The following is a 16,496-nucleotide window of genomic DNA, read 5'->3' as shown; positions in this document are numbered from 1 at the left end:
CGCCGACTCACTTAAACAGGTTAGGTGTTGTGAGCTTTCTAAATCTGCTGTGACACGCGCACGCTACCATAGACATGAATGCATATGTGCACGTATGTGTACACACACACACACACACACACACACACACACACACACACACACACACACACACACACACACACACACACACACACACACACACACACACACACACACACACACACACACACACACACACACACACACACACACACACACACACACACACGCGCCTCTGAGAGTTGCAATATTATTCTGTCTGTCATCAGTGAGGAGATTATGAGCTCTCAGGTATGAATGAGAAATCCAGGACTGTCAGCTCCATCATAAAAAGAAGTTCAATCTTGCCAGAGATGCTGCTGGAATGCCACCCTAGAACACATCCATGCCACGTCTACTGGTTAACACACTGCTTCACAAACAGTGGGTCGGGACCCACATGTGGGTCCCGACCCAGATATTTATACGTAGTTGTTGTGCTGGGATGTACTGTATGTCGCGTACCAATCTACAAGCTCAAAATCAGGCTATAAGGAGGCTTCAGATCAAACTAGAAAAAGTGCCCCTCGGAGGTCTCCACCAGGTCAGGTCAGGTTGTGACCTCCTGGTGGCGCTATAATAAGCCAATGTGAAAAGGGTGCCATTTCTTCTTATGATGGCAATTGGATGATTTGAGGCATTTTGTTCCACCTGTTGGTGGCGCTATAACAGGCCAATGTGAAAAGGGTGGGGTATATTCCTCAGCCTAGTAGGAAAGTCTGTGAAAGATTTCACGTAAATTGTACGCTGCGTTCATGATTTGAGGCTTTTTGTTCAAAATGGGCCAATCCTGCAAACTTTGAAAGCCAATGTTAGCCAATTAGGATGGGATATGAAATATCGGACAGATCTGTCTTGAACACATGACTATAGAAATACTGTGTAACAATTTGCGGGATTCTTGGACAGAATCTGGAGGAGTAACAGCAACAAATGTGTTTTACGAAAGTCGGCCCCCTGGTGGCGCTATAACAGGCCGTTCTGGAACATTTGGGGGAGAGGTCCATCGTTGGCATCCAGGGAATGTGCATGCAAAATTTGGCATCGACCGGGTTAACGGTGCCGGAGATTAGCTGGTAAGAGACGGATAGACGGACACACACACACGCACACACATACACACACGGACGGAGTGCAAAACATATAGTACTCTCTCCCCATGCCTTCGGCCTGGTGGAGACAATTAGCTGTTGCCTGTCAAACATGTGGCCACATAGTTGCAGCTGACAGGTATGTTATGAGATCACTTTACAGACAGATTATTTTGCAGCCTACAGTGCCAAATTACCTTTTTGCCATAAGGTCATCATAAATGTCATGGATCGACGTAATTGGCGGAGATTAGATATCTAAAGTAAAAAAAACGTTTATTTAACCCAATAAACACAAAGCGAGAAAGCATCCGTGTCTTCTTAGGACAGTATAGTTCTCAAAAATAGCAAATATACAAGCTCACAGTACTTTCATTCGCGCCACAAGCTTGTACATGGGGTATTCCGGTAACATTCTTGAAAGTGTTTGAAAGTTCTTTTAATCATTTTGATTTTTTTTTAACACAAATCTTCTCTTCTGGGGGTACCTGGCACAAAACATTTTCAGATGCAGGTCCGCGACCAATTTACAATTACAATTTACAATTTAGGCATTTAGCAGACGCTCTTAATCCAGAGCGACTTACATTAAGCAAGAACAAAAAGCATGGGAATACATCACATATATAAACAGCATTTATCAAGAAACATGCGTAAGCTAAGAACGTAGCTAGAACATATCTATATATAATGACACTATACATATAAGCTAAACATATATATTATACTATGCTGTACTGTTATTGTGCTGTCTACATGACATGCTATAAGTCTATTTCAAATGCTATCTAAGTCTAAAAAAGTGCTGTCTAAGGGGGTAGGGTAAGTGCTATGGGCCATGGTAGAGTATGCATATATCTCAATCTGGGGGTCCTTGGCACGGCAAAGTTTGAGAACTACTGATTTAGAAGGCATTTTGGAGAATCGACCTCGCCGGGTCTATAATTGTCAATAAAACCGCAAACGAAAAAATGGGCAGAGCATGTCAGAGATGAATGAGCCTGCTACAGGCATGACGGTGGCTTTTCCAGTATTTCCGGATGCTCGTCTGGTTCTCTGCCTTAACGGCTGAAGCGATGATGACAGACTGGGCCGGGCCCTCGCAGGTCGCTGTGACTGGGTCACCACCCAGAGGTTTGTTTTGTCACGTTTAACACACACTGCTGCTGAAGGCAGCCTGACATCATCATGGCTTTTAATGGCTCTAAAAATAGAGCCTTTCAGTGCCGTGTCTGGCCACCCACGCCCACCTCCTCACCTCACCCACCTCCTCGCCCCCATGCATGCCCAGCTGGTGTCATACCTGTGTGTGTGTGTGTGTGTGTGTGTGTGTGTGTGTGTGTGTGTGTGTGTGTGTGTGTGTGTGTTCTCATAGGTCGATGTACGAACAGACTTCCGTTGATCGGTGTTGTGCGATAGCCGGGTTAAAGAAAGAAGTGTGTGGAAGAAATCAAATGTACACATGATGCCAGGACAGGTGTTTGAGCTGATCTTATATTTGATTACTATTTTATCCTGTAGTAATTTAACAGTCACTATGTAATACTGTACTAGTTGTTTTGGTCAAATACGCGTTAAGAACAGATTATAAAATGTTACTGTAATACTGTACTAGTTTAACACAGTCACGTAATGCCAATTGGACATTTGTCGGCCATTTGGAGAAAAGTATGTCCCACAATGCGTCATGTGAATGGTATTATTCTTGTATGCACAGCTGATTGGTTGAATACTTTATTAGTCAGAAATGTAAACAGCACGTGGTACAGTAATACATGAAACCATTTAGACCTGAGGCCGATTCTACAAATGCCTTCTAAATCAGTAGTTCTCACACTTTCAAGATTTCTTCAAAAATGCTGTCGCGATGTTGCAAGCTTGCAGATTGCCGATTCAGTGCGCAACGCGCGGCGCACATCCGAGTACAAATCCGGCACAAGCGGAGATGACCCGATATGCCATCTTCTTAGAAAAGGATGATCTAAACGCTTGTCCATGTGCCAACTTCCTTGACATTATCTTCACATCAGCGCGAGCGCTGTGAGCCAACCAGGGGGGAATGTGGGACTTCCACCGCCCAACAGGTACAGGCAGCGCCCGGGAACACAAAAATCATTCATAAAAACCCACAGAAAACAAAACATTGCTTTGCCATCCTCCAGACATGTCATATCTCTCAATCAAGCTCTGTTCTGAAGACGTGTTTATTATGGTGGTTTGTTTTTTTGTAGATACTTGTTTTATAACCGTACAAAAGAAGTGTTGACAAGATGAGTCAGGAGGGGTAGTATATACAGTACAATATGGTTGCTGTCGGGCCCTACTAGATCATATACTACAGCGTCACACAAAAACATCAAAGGCAGTGGATCCACAAGCCCACGTTGGTTCTCTCTTGTGTTACCTTTGAATTTGAATCCTGAAAAGTAACAGTTTTGGACAAATAGCGGTATGAGGTTTCTACCCAACAAAGACGATGTGCAAGTTGGAAATCCATGCCCCACCCAGTTATTATTGTCTGTGTCCCTTTTATGCCCATATATGGAGTTCTTTGTCAGGCATGCCCAAATATGGAGTCTATGCAGATGTCCGAACATCATTGTGATGTCAGAACAGGCCAGCTTCATATATGGAGACTGGGCAGGGGCCCTGTCCAGAGCCTGGGCAGAGGCCTTTTGTGGTGGTTCTGGACAACCGTGGGTCTGATCGAGGACCCAAGGCTGGGCACTGCACTCCCTGTGGTGGTGTGGAACACCTGTGTTGAATTTGAAGTCGGTGGGGCGAACGGTTCTCGAGTTACTGTACGTGGATTACAGACGTACACACGTGACAACTGATTAACAAGTTTGACAGGGTAGGCAGATTAAAACAGACAGACAGACAGACAGACAGACAGACAGACAGACAGACATGCAGTAGGGATGACGATCATGATAATGCAGGTTAACAATGGTCCAACGTCACTGCAGATGTGTGGACTGAAGCCAGGAGATGCCCAGTCCCAGTTTAGAAAGAAAAACTATGTATTTATTGGCCAAAAAATAAATAAAATGTATCTAGAAATACTGATATAACGCTACAGTCTAGACACTGTAGGCTATACTTTACTCAAAACAGTGGCCAAGAGGTATAATACCAAAAGTACCACAAGTTAGTGCATTTGTGGCTCAAGTTTAATTCCTCTGTAATTCCACCAAGTTTTTTGGAGAGTCGGGAAGTCCTTTTAACAATTTCACAAGTGTTTTGTGTCCGTCTACCCACGCCTGTGCTGCACAACGGCCTGCAAACTTTCACCGTTCAGTACCACCTGACGAGAGAGAAATGATGATAGTCAGTAACACTCTTCTTCGCTTCCAGCGACATGCTTTGGAGGAAGTTGGGAGCCTTGGCTTGGCTCTGATTGCTCCTCGGAATTCATGGGCTTAAATAAAGACGCTTAATCACAAGTGTTCATGCAGCAGCACTTTTTTCTTCTTCTTTTCCCCTGGACTGTGCCGAGCCTTTGCCAAGACCTCAGGCAGTCACATCTCTGGACTGTAGTAGGAATAATAATATTCCCCTCTGACTGGCCGTATGACTCACAAAAACAACTGCCTCCAGAGTAATGTGATACCCCCATCCTTTAACAGCAGAGGCAGATGAAGCAGGATGTCTCCCCGTTTATTACTTCATATTAGGCTGCTTGTAAGATTGCGAGAGTGAAGGTGTCCAGAAGTAGCCTCGCGTTACTCTGCCTGGGGCAATATGCAATATGCAATAGGCAGATGAAGGTCCAGAATTATACATGCAAATCATTGAAGTATAACAAGAGAGTGACACCACAGGACAGTCATCTTATATCGGATCGGTTTAACTACTTGAACCTTATAGCATCCCTGTTATGGGCATGTCAGCATGATGGGCAAATATTCCGCGAAAATAGAAGATCTACAAGCTGACGGCATGTTGTGAGCTTAGTAGAATATGTTTGGTGAGTAGATATTGTGTTGAGGGGGAAAAGGGGAGGAGGCGAAGGATATACAGTAGAGGCACTATCAAATAAAGGCATAAAAAAAACACATGTCACATAGTGGTGGGAATATTCAATATTTAAGATTTATTAAAAGTAACAATAACACAATGTAAAAAATACTCTGTGACAAGTAAAAGTCCTGTGTTAAAAACTGCACTTGAGGGCCTGGGCCATGGCTCAGTGGTCCAGGCCCCTTGGCTGGTAATCCAGTCTGGCAGTGTGCCGCGGGTTCGACTCCCGATCCCATTACTGCATGTCTTCCCCCCATCTCCTGCCAGCCTACTGTCTGTCCCTCCATAAAAAATATAAAATAAAGGCGAAAGCCACAAAAAAAAAAAACATTAAAAAAATTAAGTATTGGCATCAAAAGTAAAAGTGCTCATTATGCAGAATGTCCCATTTCACAAGTTTTCAAAAATGTATAAAAAAATCTGAAGATAGCAGATCTACAAGTTCACAACACATTTTGCACCGTGGTGAGTTTTAAGCTTGTAGATCGGGAATATTCAAGTAGCCGAAGTGTAACATAGGGCTGGTAAATGTATATTTTGTAAAATAAATAAAATGAAGTAACTTTTAACTACAGTTTTCAATTAGTTGTAGTACTGTACAAAGTACAATATTTACCTCTGAGATGTAGTGATGTAGTGGAGTGCAAGTAGGCCTATAATAACATGGAAATACTAATGTAATACCTCAAATTAAAGTACTTGTGGAAATGTACTTAGTTCCTTTCCACCACTGATGTCACAACATGCCAGTCACCTCCAGGAAGTGTGACAATGAGCTTTATAGTTCCACACAGATAACATCAGCTCAGGTGTGTTAATCAGTACGGTAGAAGATGCACTCTGATGTTTTAGTAGTAAAAGTAAAAATAGCAGTACCACAATGTACTGTAGGAATATAAATAAAGTGTTTAATACAATTTACTACTATGCGACTATACTAAAAAGTAGTAAAGTACACTGAGTTCACTCAAAGTATACCAAAAGTAAAAGTAGTCATTATTTATGCAGAATTTCCCATTTCACTTTTACATTTTTTACATTTTTCACTTAAAACATTTTCAAAATTTGGGAAAATCTTTCGAAAATAGCTGTTCAACAAGCTTGCAACGCGTCACAACTCGCACTGTTATTTTATTGTACTTAAGTAAATTAACTTAAAAATCAGCAGGGTTATTTCCAAAGAAGAACCCCAACAGGCAGCGCGCGCACATACGCACGCGCGCGCGCGCACTCTCACTCACACACACACACACACACACACACACATACACATACACACACACACACACACACACACACACACACACACACACACACACACACACACACACACACACACACACACACACACACACACACACACACACACACACACTCTTATACCCGAGTGTAAAAACGTCCATTTGGGTAAATTTTTACACTCTCACAATTAGCACCAAGGTCAATTAAGCCACGAGAACAGAATTGTGGTGGTCTCCACTTTTATGAAGCTCACACGTTCTACACAGCCGTTTACAGGGTGGGCAGGCCTGTCTGCCCGCACCATATTAAACTGGCTTAACACACCTGGAAAATAAAATGCCATGGAAAGCCCTTGTCTTACAGGGCAACGTGAAACCAGCCACCTCTACTCACGCTCTAATTGGCTGTTAACACTCTTTTAACGAACCTGCAGTTCTTGAGTTACACACCGATGGTGCAACCGAAGGAACAGGCGACAGGCGAGCGAGCGTGGCGTCAACCTGCCGCTTGCCAAATGGAAACCAGTAGTCACTCACACACCAGGTCAGGGATTGTTTATTGCATTCACTGAACATGACACTCGAAACTTGAAACCGCATTGACATCTAGGCCTACGGTAAGTTTCAAAATCCAATATTTTCTGTCGTTCAGCATCTGATGCCACGTGTCCACGCAAGAATCCATTTTGTTTGATTGTCACATCACAGGTTTGCAGGTGTAAATGAGTGGGTGGACTCGTTTTGTTTGCAAGTTCCATCCTTTGTTGTGTTCAGGAAAGAGGAAATAAAGGGTGGGGGCAGAGAGAGAGAGAGAGAGAGAGAGAGAGAGAGAGAGAGAGAGAGAGACTCAGCAAATAGAAAAACAGAGGAGCCATACTGTAAAACACAGGGGTCTTCAACAGGGACCCCCACTACATATAGAGGGGATGCGCGTGACATCATCATCATAAGTTATGCGGGAACGCCTACCGAGTGGCAAAAAAACGCCCATAAATCCAAACAGAAAAGCCCTATCTGATTGAATTAAACAAGGTTAAACTCACTTTGCCACTCAATTTGCCACTCACTTTATGCATGTGCTTAACCTCTATTGTATAAAATTGTGATGCAGATTAAACTTTTTCATAAATTTCATAGATACTGTAGCTTCATATACTTGTTTGACAGCACTATCATCAGTGCTGTGTTGGATTCATTACTGTGTATTTCTATCCACTTAAACCCTCAATACTTAGTAAACTTAAAGGGATATTTCACACACACACACACACACACACACACACACACACACACACACACACACACACACACACACACACACACACACACACACACACACACACACACACACACACACACACACACACACACACACACACACACACACACACACACACACACACACACACACACACACACACACACAACTTTGGTCTCCTCTTTTTACCCCTACAAGCTATTTAAGCCCTGTTGAAGACCCCCAGCTGTAAGACCTATACTCCAGCCACTACCTACTTTCTTTTTTTGGCATTGCTTTGGAAGATCCATGGGTGTTTCTATAGGCCGTCATCATATGTGGACTTGGATGCACATGGCCGGGTGCATGTAATGTCCAATGTAGTGTGTAATGGCGGTGGTACTGGTATAGGCCTGGAAGGAAACGGCTCTCCTGAGTGCTACATAGAGGCAGTGGGGTATAGGACGACTGCGGCTGTACGGCCCATTAGCCCATGGCTCGGCACCCCGCTAGTAGTGTCTGCTCCAGTCTAAATATCTGAGACCACTCCGCCTGTGGCCCACCGAACCTGCAACTTTCAATGTTGTGAAAAATTGAGCCAGGTCAAAGCCAAAAAAAAAGTTCTCTTTTTCTTCTTTTTTCCTCCCCTAGTTTATTTTTAGGAGCGCCGTGTGACGCACATTGTTCCTTACAGGTATTTCTCCCTGTCAGCATGACTGTCTTCCTGTTGAACCTGGTGACAAGACAAAGTTTCTTACGTAATTTTATACTTCGTCGGGCATGCGCGCGCGCCCGCGCCAGAAAACAGCAGACCTACAAGCTCACAACGCGCTGCATCCGTGTCACGTTGTGAGCTTGTAGGTCGATCAGTTTTCGGCACGTGACGCCGCCGTGCGTCCAAGTATAAATCGATGCTTTTATTCACCTGGAAGCCTGGCCCCAGACACAAGCTTCTTACTTTTCACAGAAGAGGCGTCTCGCAAAGTAGTCAAACTGGTGGCTGCAGCACGCTGTGCCTCAGGTGTTAGTTTACAGACACTAGTAATAATAGACGGTAATGATCCAAGTTGGCGAGAACATTTTCACATTTGCGCGAGTTATTACAGTATGTGATGTGAAAGACATGTATTCCATTCTCTCTGAGATGAGAACACGTGAGTCTGGGGTGGTTACAGGACTAATACAGGAGGGCGTGTGGCGCAATTCATAGCGAGGGCTTTTTTATGCATACTGTACTGTACAGTTGGGTGCCACCGATATTGTCCCTTATCATTTGACCCATTTAGGCCCGACCTCAAATTTTTTTAAAATCCTTCTAAATCCTCCAGTTTTCTGAAATCAATATTTTCACGATTTTTCAAAAATAGCAGACCTACAAGCTCGTAGCGCGCCACTCGGTGGCGCGCTATGAGCTTGTAGATCTGCTATTTTTCAATAGCTAAATTATAACAATGTTTAAAACACCAAAAGGGGTTCCCGCCCAAAATGGGTTAACTGTCCTTTTGCGCAGATCACGCAAACCTCAGCAAAAAGAAAAGGACAATATCGATGGCCTCCAACTGTATAACTTGAGATCAAACTCTCTGTGGAAATGACACGAGTGTCATGAAGTGGCAGAAGTTTGTAAAAAATGTGCTTTGGTAAATTAAAGTAAACAAATGCACAGTGTGAGCAGCTGCTTTAAAGTATGGTAGCATGGTGGCAATAAAACAATTAGGATTTTAACCACTTTAACCAATATTTTAAACTTGAAAAAAGCAAGTTCATAGCGTGTCAATTCATGCTGTGCTATGAGCTTGTGGATCTGCTATATTTTTTGATTTTTCCAAAATAGCAGATAAGAAAACATTATTAACTCAAATCCTTGATTCTGGGGGGCCCCTAGAACAAAACATTTTGAGATGGGGTCCGCAGCCAGTTCTGGGGGTCTTTGACCCCCAGAACCACAATGACATAGAAACATATGTTTATTTAGAAAACTGTTAGAATAGGTCTCAGGTCTTAATGGGTTCATTATACTTGTACTATACTATACATTAGCAGGTCAAGGTCCACTCCTATAAGTTGGGTGTAATAGAAAGGGGACACTGTTGCACCGTATGTCGAACACATCGGTTTCGCCTTTACCTCCCCAAGGGTGAATGCGAATGTAAATGTCACTTTGAATTGATGAAGTGCGTTCTGAGGAGCGCTGTCAAATAAAGATTCTCAGTTTCAGCTATAAGAACAAATGGTGCATGTGATTTGATTTGGTCCGCTAGTGCAGAATACAAAACGACTTTCTTTTCCTGTCATCGCTAGATCGATTTACATTTCATAATTGTTTTTAAACGATTTTTGATCTAACTCCACCAGCTCGTTTTGGTTTGTGCCAAGAAAAAACATTTTCCACGCAGCAGTGAAATAGTAGCCGTCAATTACACCCACCCACAGAACACACACACACACACGTGCACGCGCGCACGCACACACACACACACAAACACACACACATACACACACACTGAAGATTAGACACGAGATAAGTGCACTATATTGTGAAACTACTCCATATTCTTGTGACAAATACAGATCGACTCTTTGCAAACGTACCGGACCGACTAAAGCAGGTGCGAGCCTACAGAACGGAACGTGAGCTAACGAGCGTTTTTTGGGGGGTGAGACAAAGGGTTCTGTTTAGACATGCTAAGTGCAGGTGACCGGCTACTAGAGGACCACTACGGTGCACGGCTGTCAGCTTCCAGCTTGAGGCCTGGCTGATTGTTAACACCCCACAGCGAGACCTGTTGCCCCGGGCTATTAGTCATCCTGACAAGCCTGGCGTATGGTGCCACTCTCTCCGGTCGTGACACACTTGTTTCCACACATCTCCCCCGCCTCTCCGCGGGCCGGGCCGCCCGCCCCGGCTCTGATATATTCCTAACGCATAGTGGCAAGAGTGACACATGACCACTGAACCTCCACAAGAACCTATCAATTACTGATGAAAGAGGCCATTTAACTTGTTATATACATACAGTGTGTGTGTGTGTGTGTGTGTGTGTGTGTGTGTGTGTGTGTGTGTGTGTGTGTGTGATTATTCTATATTCTCAACAAGCTTGATTTGTTTTGCCAATGTCTGTGCTGCGCCAAAAATAGGCAATCTACAAACTCATATCACCTGGCAGCGTGACGCATTGTGAGTGTGTGAAAACATATCGACGCACACTTAACGGATTAGACCTGAGGCCGAGTCTACGAATGTCTTCTAAATCCTAACAGTCAGTGTGGTAATCAAACCTTTTTCATGTCAAGCCGGACCTCCACATTTATATGTATTTGGCCGCGGACCCCATCTCAAAATATACAAGCCGTGAAATATTTTTGAATAAGCGACGCTGAAATCTATGATGGGTTCAATGGGTTAAGGATCAAATCAGGCTTTAGTAAAATCCGTGGACGAGAGTGTGGCAACGTGAGAGAGAGCTGTCAGACACAGATCTCATCAGGAATGTGCTGGTGGCAATGGTTGTTCCATTCTGCATGAACCTGTACATTCAATGGTTGTTCCATTCTGCATGAACCTGTACATTCAATGGTTGTTCCATTCTGTATGAACCTGTACATTCAATGGTTGTTCCATTCTGCATGAACCTGTACATTCAATGGTTGTTCCATTCTGCATGAACCTGTACATTCAATGGTTGTTCCATTCTGCATGAACCTGTACATTCAATGGTTGTTCCATTCTGTATGAACCTGTACATTCAATGGTTGTTCCATTCTGTATGAACCTGTACATTCAATGGTTGTTCCATTCTGTATGAACCTGTACATTCAATGGTTGTTCCATTCTGCATGAACCTGTACATTCAATGGTTGTTCCATTCTGCATGAACCTGTACATTCAATGGTTGTTCCATTCTGCATGAACCTGTACATTCAATGGTTGTTCCATTCTGTATGAACCTGTACATTCAATGGTTGTTCCATTCTGTATGAACCTGTACATTCAATGGTTGTTCCATTCTGTATGAACCTGTACATTCAATGGTTGTTCCATTCTGTATGAACCTGTACATTCAATGGTTGTTCCATTCTGCATGAACCTGTACATTCAATGGTTGTTCCATTCTGCATGAACCTGTACATTCAATGGTTGTTCCATTCTGCATGAACCTGTACATTCAATGGTTGTTCCATTCTGTATGAACCTGTACATTCAATGGTTGTTCCATTCTGTATGAACCTGTACATTCAATGGTTGTTCCATTCTGTATGAACCTGTACATTCAATGGTTGTTCCATTCTGTATGAACCTGTACATTCAATGGTTGTTCCATTCTGTATGAACCTGTACATTCAATGGTTGTTCCATTCTGTATGAACCTGTACATTAAATGGTTGTTCCATTCTGTATGAACCTGTACATTAAATGGTTGTTCCATTCTGTATGAACCTGTACATTAAATGGTTGTTCCATTCTGTATGAACCTGTACATTAAATGGTTGTTCCATTCTGTATGAACCTGTACATTAAATGGTTGTTCCATTCTGTATGAACCTGTACATTAAATGGTTGTTCCATTCTGTATGAACCTGTACATTAAATGGTTGTTCCATTCTGTATGAACCTGTACATTAAATGGTTGTTCCATTCTGTATGAACCTGTACATTAAATGGTTGTTCCATTCTGTATGAACCTGTACATTCAATGGTTGTTCCATTCTGTATGAAGCTGTACATTCAATGGTTGTTCCATTCTGTATGAACCTGTACATTCAATGGTTGTTCCATTCTGCATGAACCTGTACATTCAATGGTTGTTCCATTCTGTATGAACCTGTACATTCAATGGTTGTTCCATTCTGCATGAACCTGTACATTCAATGGTTGTTCCATTCTGTATGAACCTGTACATTCAATGGTTGTTCCATTCTGCATGAACCTGTACATTCAATGGTTGTTCCATTCTGTATGAACCTGTACATTCAATGGTTGTTCCATTCTGTATGAAGCTGTACATTCTAGAAACACACTGATTAATGGAGCTATCTTACTGTCACATTAGTCTTTTTCCCCTTTGCACCTGATTTATGTTTTGACAAACAGAATTTGAGTTCAGTTTTATGTTGTATTTATTTTATATTATTAATACCTGAGGCTGATTCTACAGATGCCTTCTAAATCACTAGTTTTTCAAAAAAATAAATTAAAAAAATAGCAGATGTACAAGCTCGCAGTGTGGTATGAAGTGAAGCGCTGTGAGCTTGTATATCTGCTATTTTTTTTAATACCCAACACAAAAATACCGCAGATGCTTTGAATTGCTTTCCCACTTTTAATGGGTTATTAGCATAAAATAAATCCATCCATAAACAGATACGGTGCAGGAGAGGTTTGAAAGCCCAAGGGCTTTATGGGAGAACCTCCCCTATAATTATGCAATAGACAATAATAATATAAAAATCATGTGTGCACTTGTTTACAAAACACCTACGACGCTATCAAAAGGCATACCATAAACGATTCGGCGGTAATTCAGTCTGCGGAAGAAAAGAAAATTGATGTTGAAGAACATACTTCCTGAAACTAATCCAACTTTGTGAACTGTGAAAGCCTTTGTAAGTAGCAGGTTTATGATGTCACCTAATCTGATTAGTTGTCAGGAATGTACAGAATGTTATGTTGGTGTCATGTAGTGCAGACATACTGTATGCTAGGTGTGATGCTTACCTGATAGCCCAGTTTGTTTGCTCTCTGATCTCTGATCTGAGAAGTACTTGCGTGTAAAAGTATCAATACCCTATTGTAGAAATACTCTGTTACAAGTACAAGTCCGGTATTAGAAATGTACTTGGGGGGGGTTAATATCTGCATCAAAATAATCTTAAGGTACCGTAAGTAAATGTACTCATTGTGCAGAATGACCCGTTTCACAAGTCCTCAAAATGTATAAAACATGTTTTTGAAAACAGCCGATCTACAAGCTCACAACGTGTAGCGTTAATCAAAATCTAAAGTAAGTAAACTATATGTAACTTTATGTTTTCAAATAATAGTGGAGTAAAAACTAAAGTAAAATATTTGCCTCTGAGATATAGTGGAGTATAAGTAAAAGTACTGAAAATTACAGTATTTATGAGTATATGTACTTAGTTACTTTACATCACTGCTTACAACTGTGATCGTGCACTTGAAAGTCTGCTAAATGCCTAAATTCCAATAGTTAATGCCCAATTTGAAACAATGATCGTGCCCCACAAACTCCAACCGCGCTATACCGTCTCACTAAAATGCGATTATTTATTTATCTGACACAGTGAAATCATACGAACTGTACATATATTCCCTCCCTTTGGCTTATATAGCCACCCATGCACATGTGGATTAAATATGTCTGAGCAGAGTCTCCAGTGATTGATGTGGGATGAGTAATGCCTGACTAGGGCCTCTCTTACGAAATCACAGAAATGTGCTCTTCAAGACTTATGGGATAATGCAATACTTTAGCTGTCCTGTGCAGCCGTTTGTCTTGTCCCAGACATGTGCAGCTCACTGTAGTCCCGTGCTCAGATACAAAGTCTAACTGGACCATGTGGCTTCGTCTTTAACCTTGTGAGAAGAAGAGATACACATTAAAATTCAATCAATCTGATTTACGAGGCTATCGATACACTTCATTTGCAAATCCTAATTCTTAAAACAGGACTGCAGGACTTTCTTTTCTTCCCCCCCCCCCCCCTGTTCTAAGTACGTACTGTCATGCTTATAATACCACTAAAGCCCTATTCAAAGATATTCCAAAATAGCCGATCTACAAATGATATATTTTTGAAGATGTATGTATTTTTTTTGTAAATCCTTTTGAAGATTTCCGGCTATTATGAATGACAACAATAACATTCGCAAAATAGGGACGCCAGGTTGGAAGTAGTTAAAACTTGTCAACCTCAGAAAGGCCCTGACCTTCATGGCATCATGTGATATGTTCAAGTACAACTCCTCAGTGTAACTCACACCGACCGACTGTACGCATGCAACAAGTCAGGCCAGAGTGGTGACTTAAACGCAGAGAAACAATCCATATTTTGGTTAGGCACTGGTCTGTCTGTCCGTCCGTCCTGCCATTCAAAGCTTAGCCAGCTGTAAGAAATATACAGCAGTGATTTAATATTGGACCAGGCAGGGACTCAGACCCCTGCTAAAGGCATTAGGGCTCCTGCTTTCCTTCTCTTCTCTTTTGTCATTTCCAGGGTAGAGAGAAACCTCCTTCTACAAGGAGATGGTGATCATCAGCACAACAAATGTATAGGGCCACAGATAATATAGTGTGTGTGACTAATTTACAGCTGGGAGGCTTGCTTGCTGTAGCTTTTTTTTTAAAACATCATCCTGTGCTGTTCGCCAGAGGCGACTAGCAGAGTTGCGTTCAGCAAACGCGGAGGTGTAATCAGCAATCAGAAAAAGGAAGCCAGATGTCAGAATTTTATATTATGGCTTCCTCAGAGGAGCGTGATTTACTGTCCTCCCAACCAGCACAGTTGAACTTACGGTGCGGTGCAGTATGTGTGTGTGCGTGTGTGTGTGTGTGTGTGTGTGTGTGTTGCAAGCAGGGTGAGCACTGAATCACAATTAACATTAAAGCGGCAAAATGTTACTTTTATAATGAATAAAATGTCATTTTGTTTATTATGATTTATATATACAATTGGGTTGGTTGTATTTTTTCCTCCCTGCTTTTCTATTGAGATCGTGTCAAAGGCCACGTGTCACCTTGACACAAGGATCTGACACGAATTTGTACCTGATGGTAAAGATTCAATTTATCCCCTGAGCAAGCATGCAGGCTCTATTAGCTCAATGGTAAAAAAAAATGATCTGTGGATAAATACACATTAAATTGGGGGTCCTTGACATGAAAACGTTTGAGAACCACTGGTTTAAACAACATTGGGAACAAGCCCAAATAAGCACTTTACGAACAAGACCCAAAAAACGGCAACCTATATACCCTGTAACTACCAATAATTCACAAGAAAAACAAGCCCAAAGTCACTTATAATAAGCAGACATTGCAACACTGCAATAATATATCCATGTTGGTGAATTAATATTCAGGGTTTTTGGTCAGCATGAACGTTCAAGTTTCTGACCGATGACCGCTCTGCTCCCACGCGGCACTGTATCTATTGGTCACACATGTGAAACGGGAGACATTCATCTTGGGAGCTGAAGCTTGTAAAAACGTCAGAGTTGTATAACCACTCTCAACCGGGCGTCCCTATTTCGGGCATGTCATTATATGCGGAATAATTGTTTGTGATTTTGTGAAAATATGAGAAAACTATATAGACTATATAGTCGATCTACAAGCTCACAACGCCTTGCCATGCATGCATATTTTCACACGACATACGAGGAATTACGAGGTATAAAATAGGGCTTAAGTGGTTCAATGAATTTGAAATACATGCAATGCCACTTTGCCATTCAAAATGAAACATGTGTTGTTACAAATGTACGACCATATTCTTTTTCTATCATTTAAAGGAGCATTCAGTGATTTGGGTGATTTTGAAAACCACCCAGTCCGCCCCGGTAACAAAATGTGCACATGCACGCTCTACAGTGGGGGGAAGTGCAACAGGCCAACAGCATGTGCACCAAGGCCCGCCCCCACTCGATCATGATTGGAGGAAGGCCCCTCTCATCCTGATTGCATGAAGGCTTTGCCACCCGCCACCAAAACTGAAACTAGGGTTTTTTGACCCCAGGGGCTCACTGGGGACAGGGAGGAACTCCTTATATAGTCAGCACACTCTATAGTAGGGAGGATTATCCAGAAAAAAATAAAAAATAAG

This window comes from Electrona antarctica (genome assembly GCF_951216825.1).
Source record: "Electrona antarctica genome assembly, chromosome: 14".
Lineage (NCBI taxonomy): Eukaryota > Metazoa > Chordata > Actinopteri > Myctophiformes > Myctophidae > Electrona > Electrona antarctica.
Note: the sequence above shows the minus strand (reverse complement) of the source record.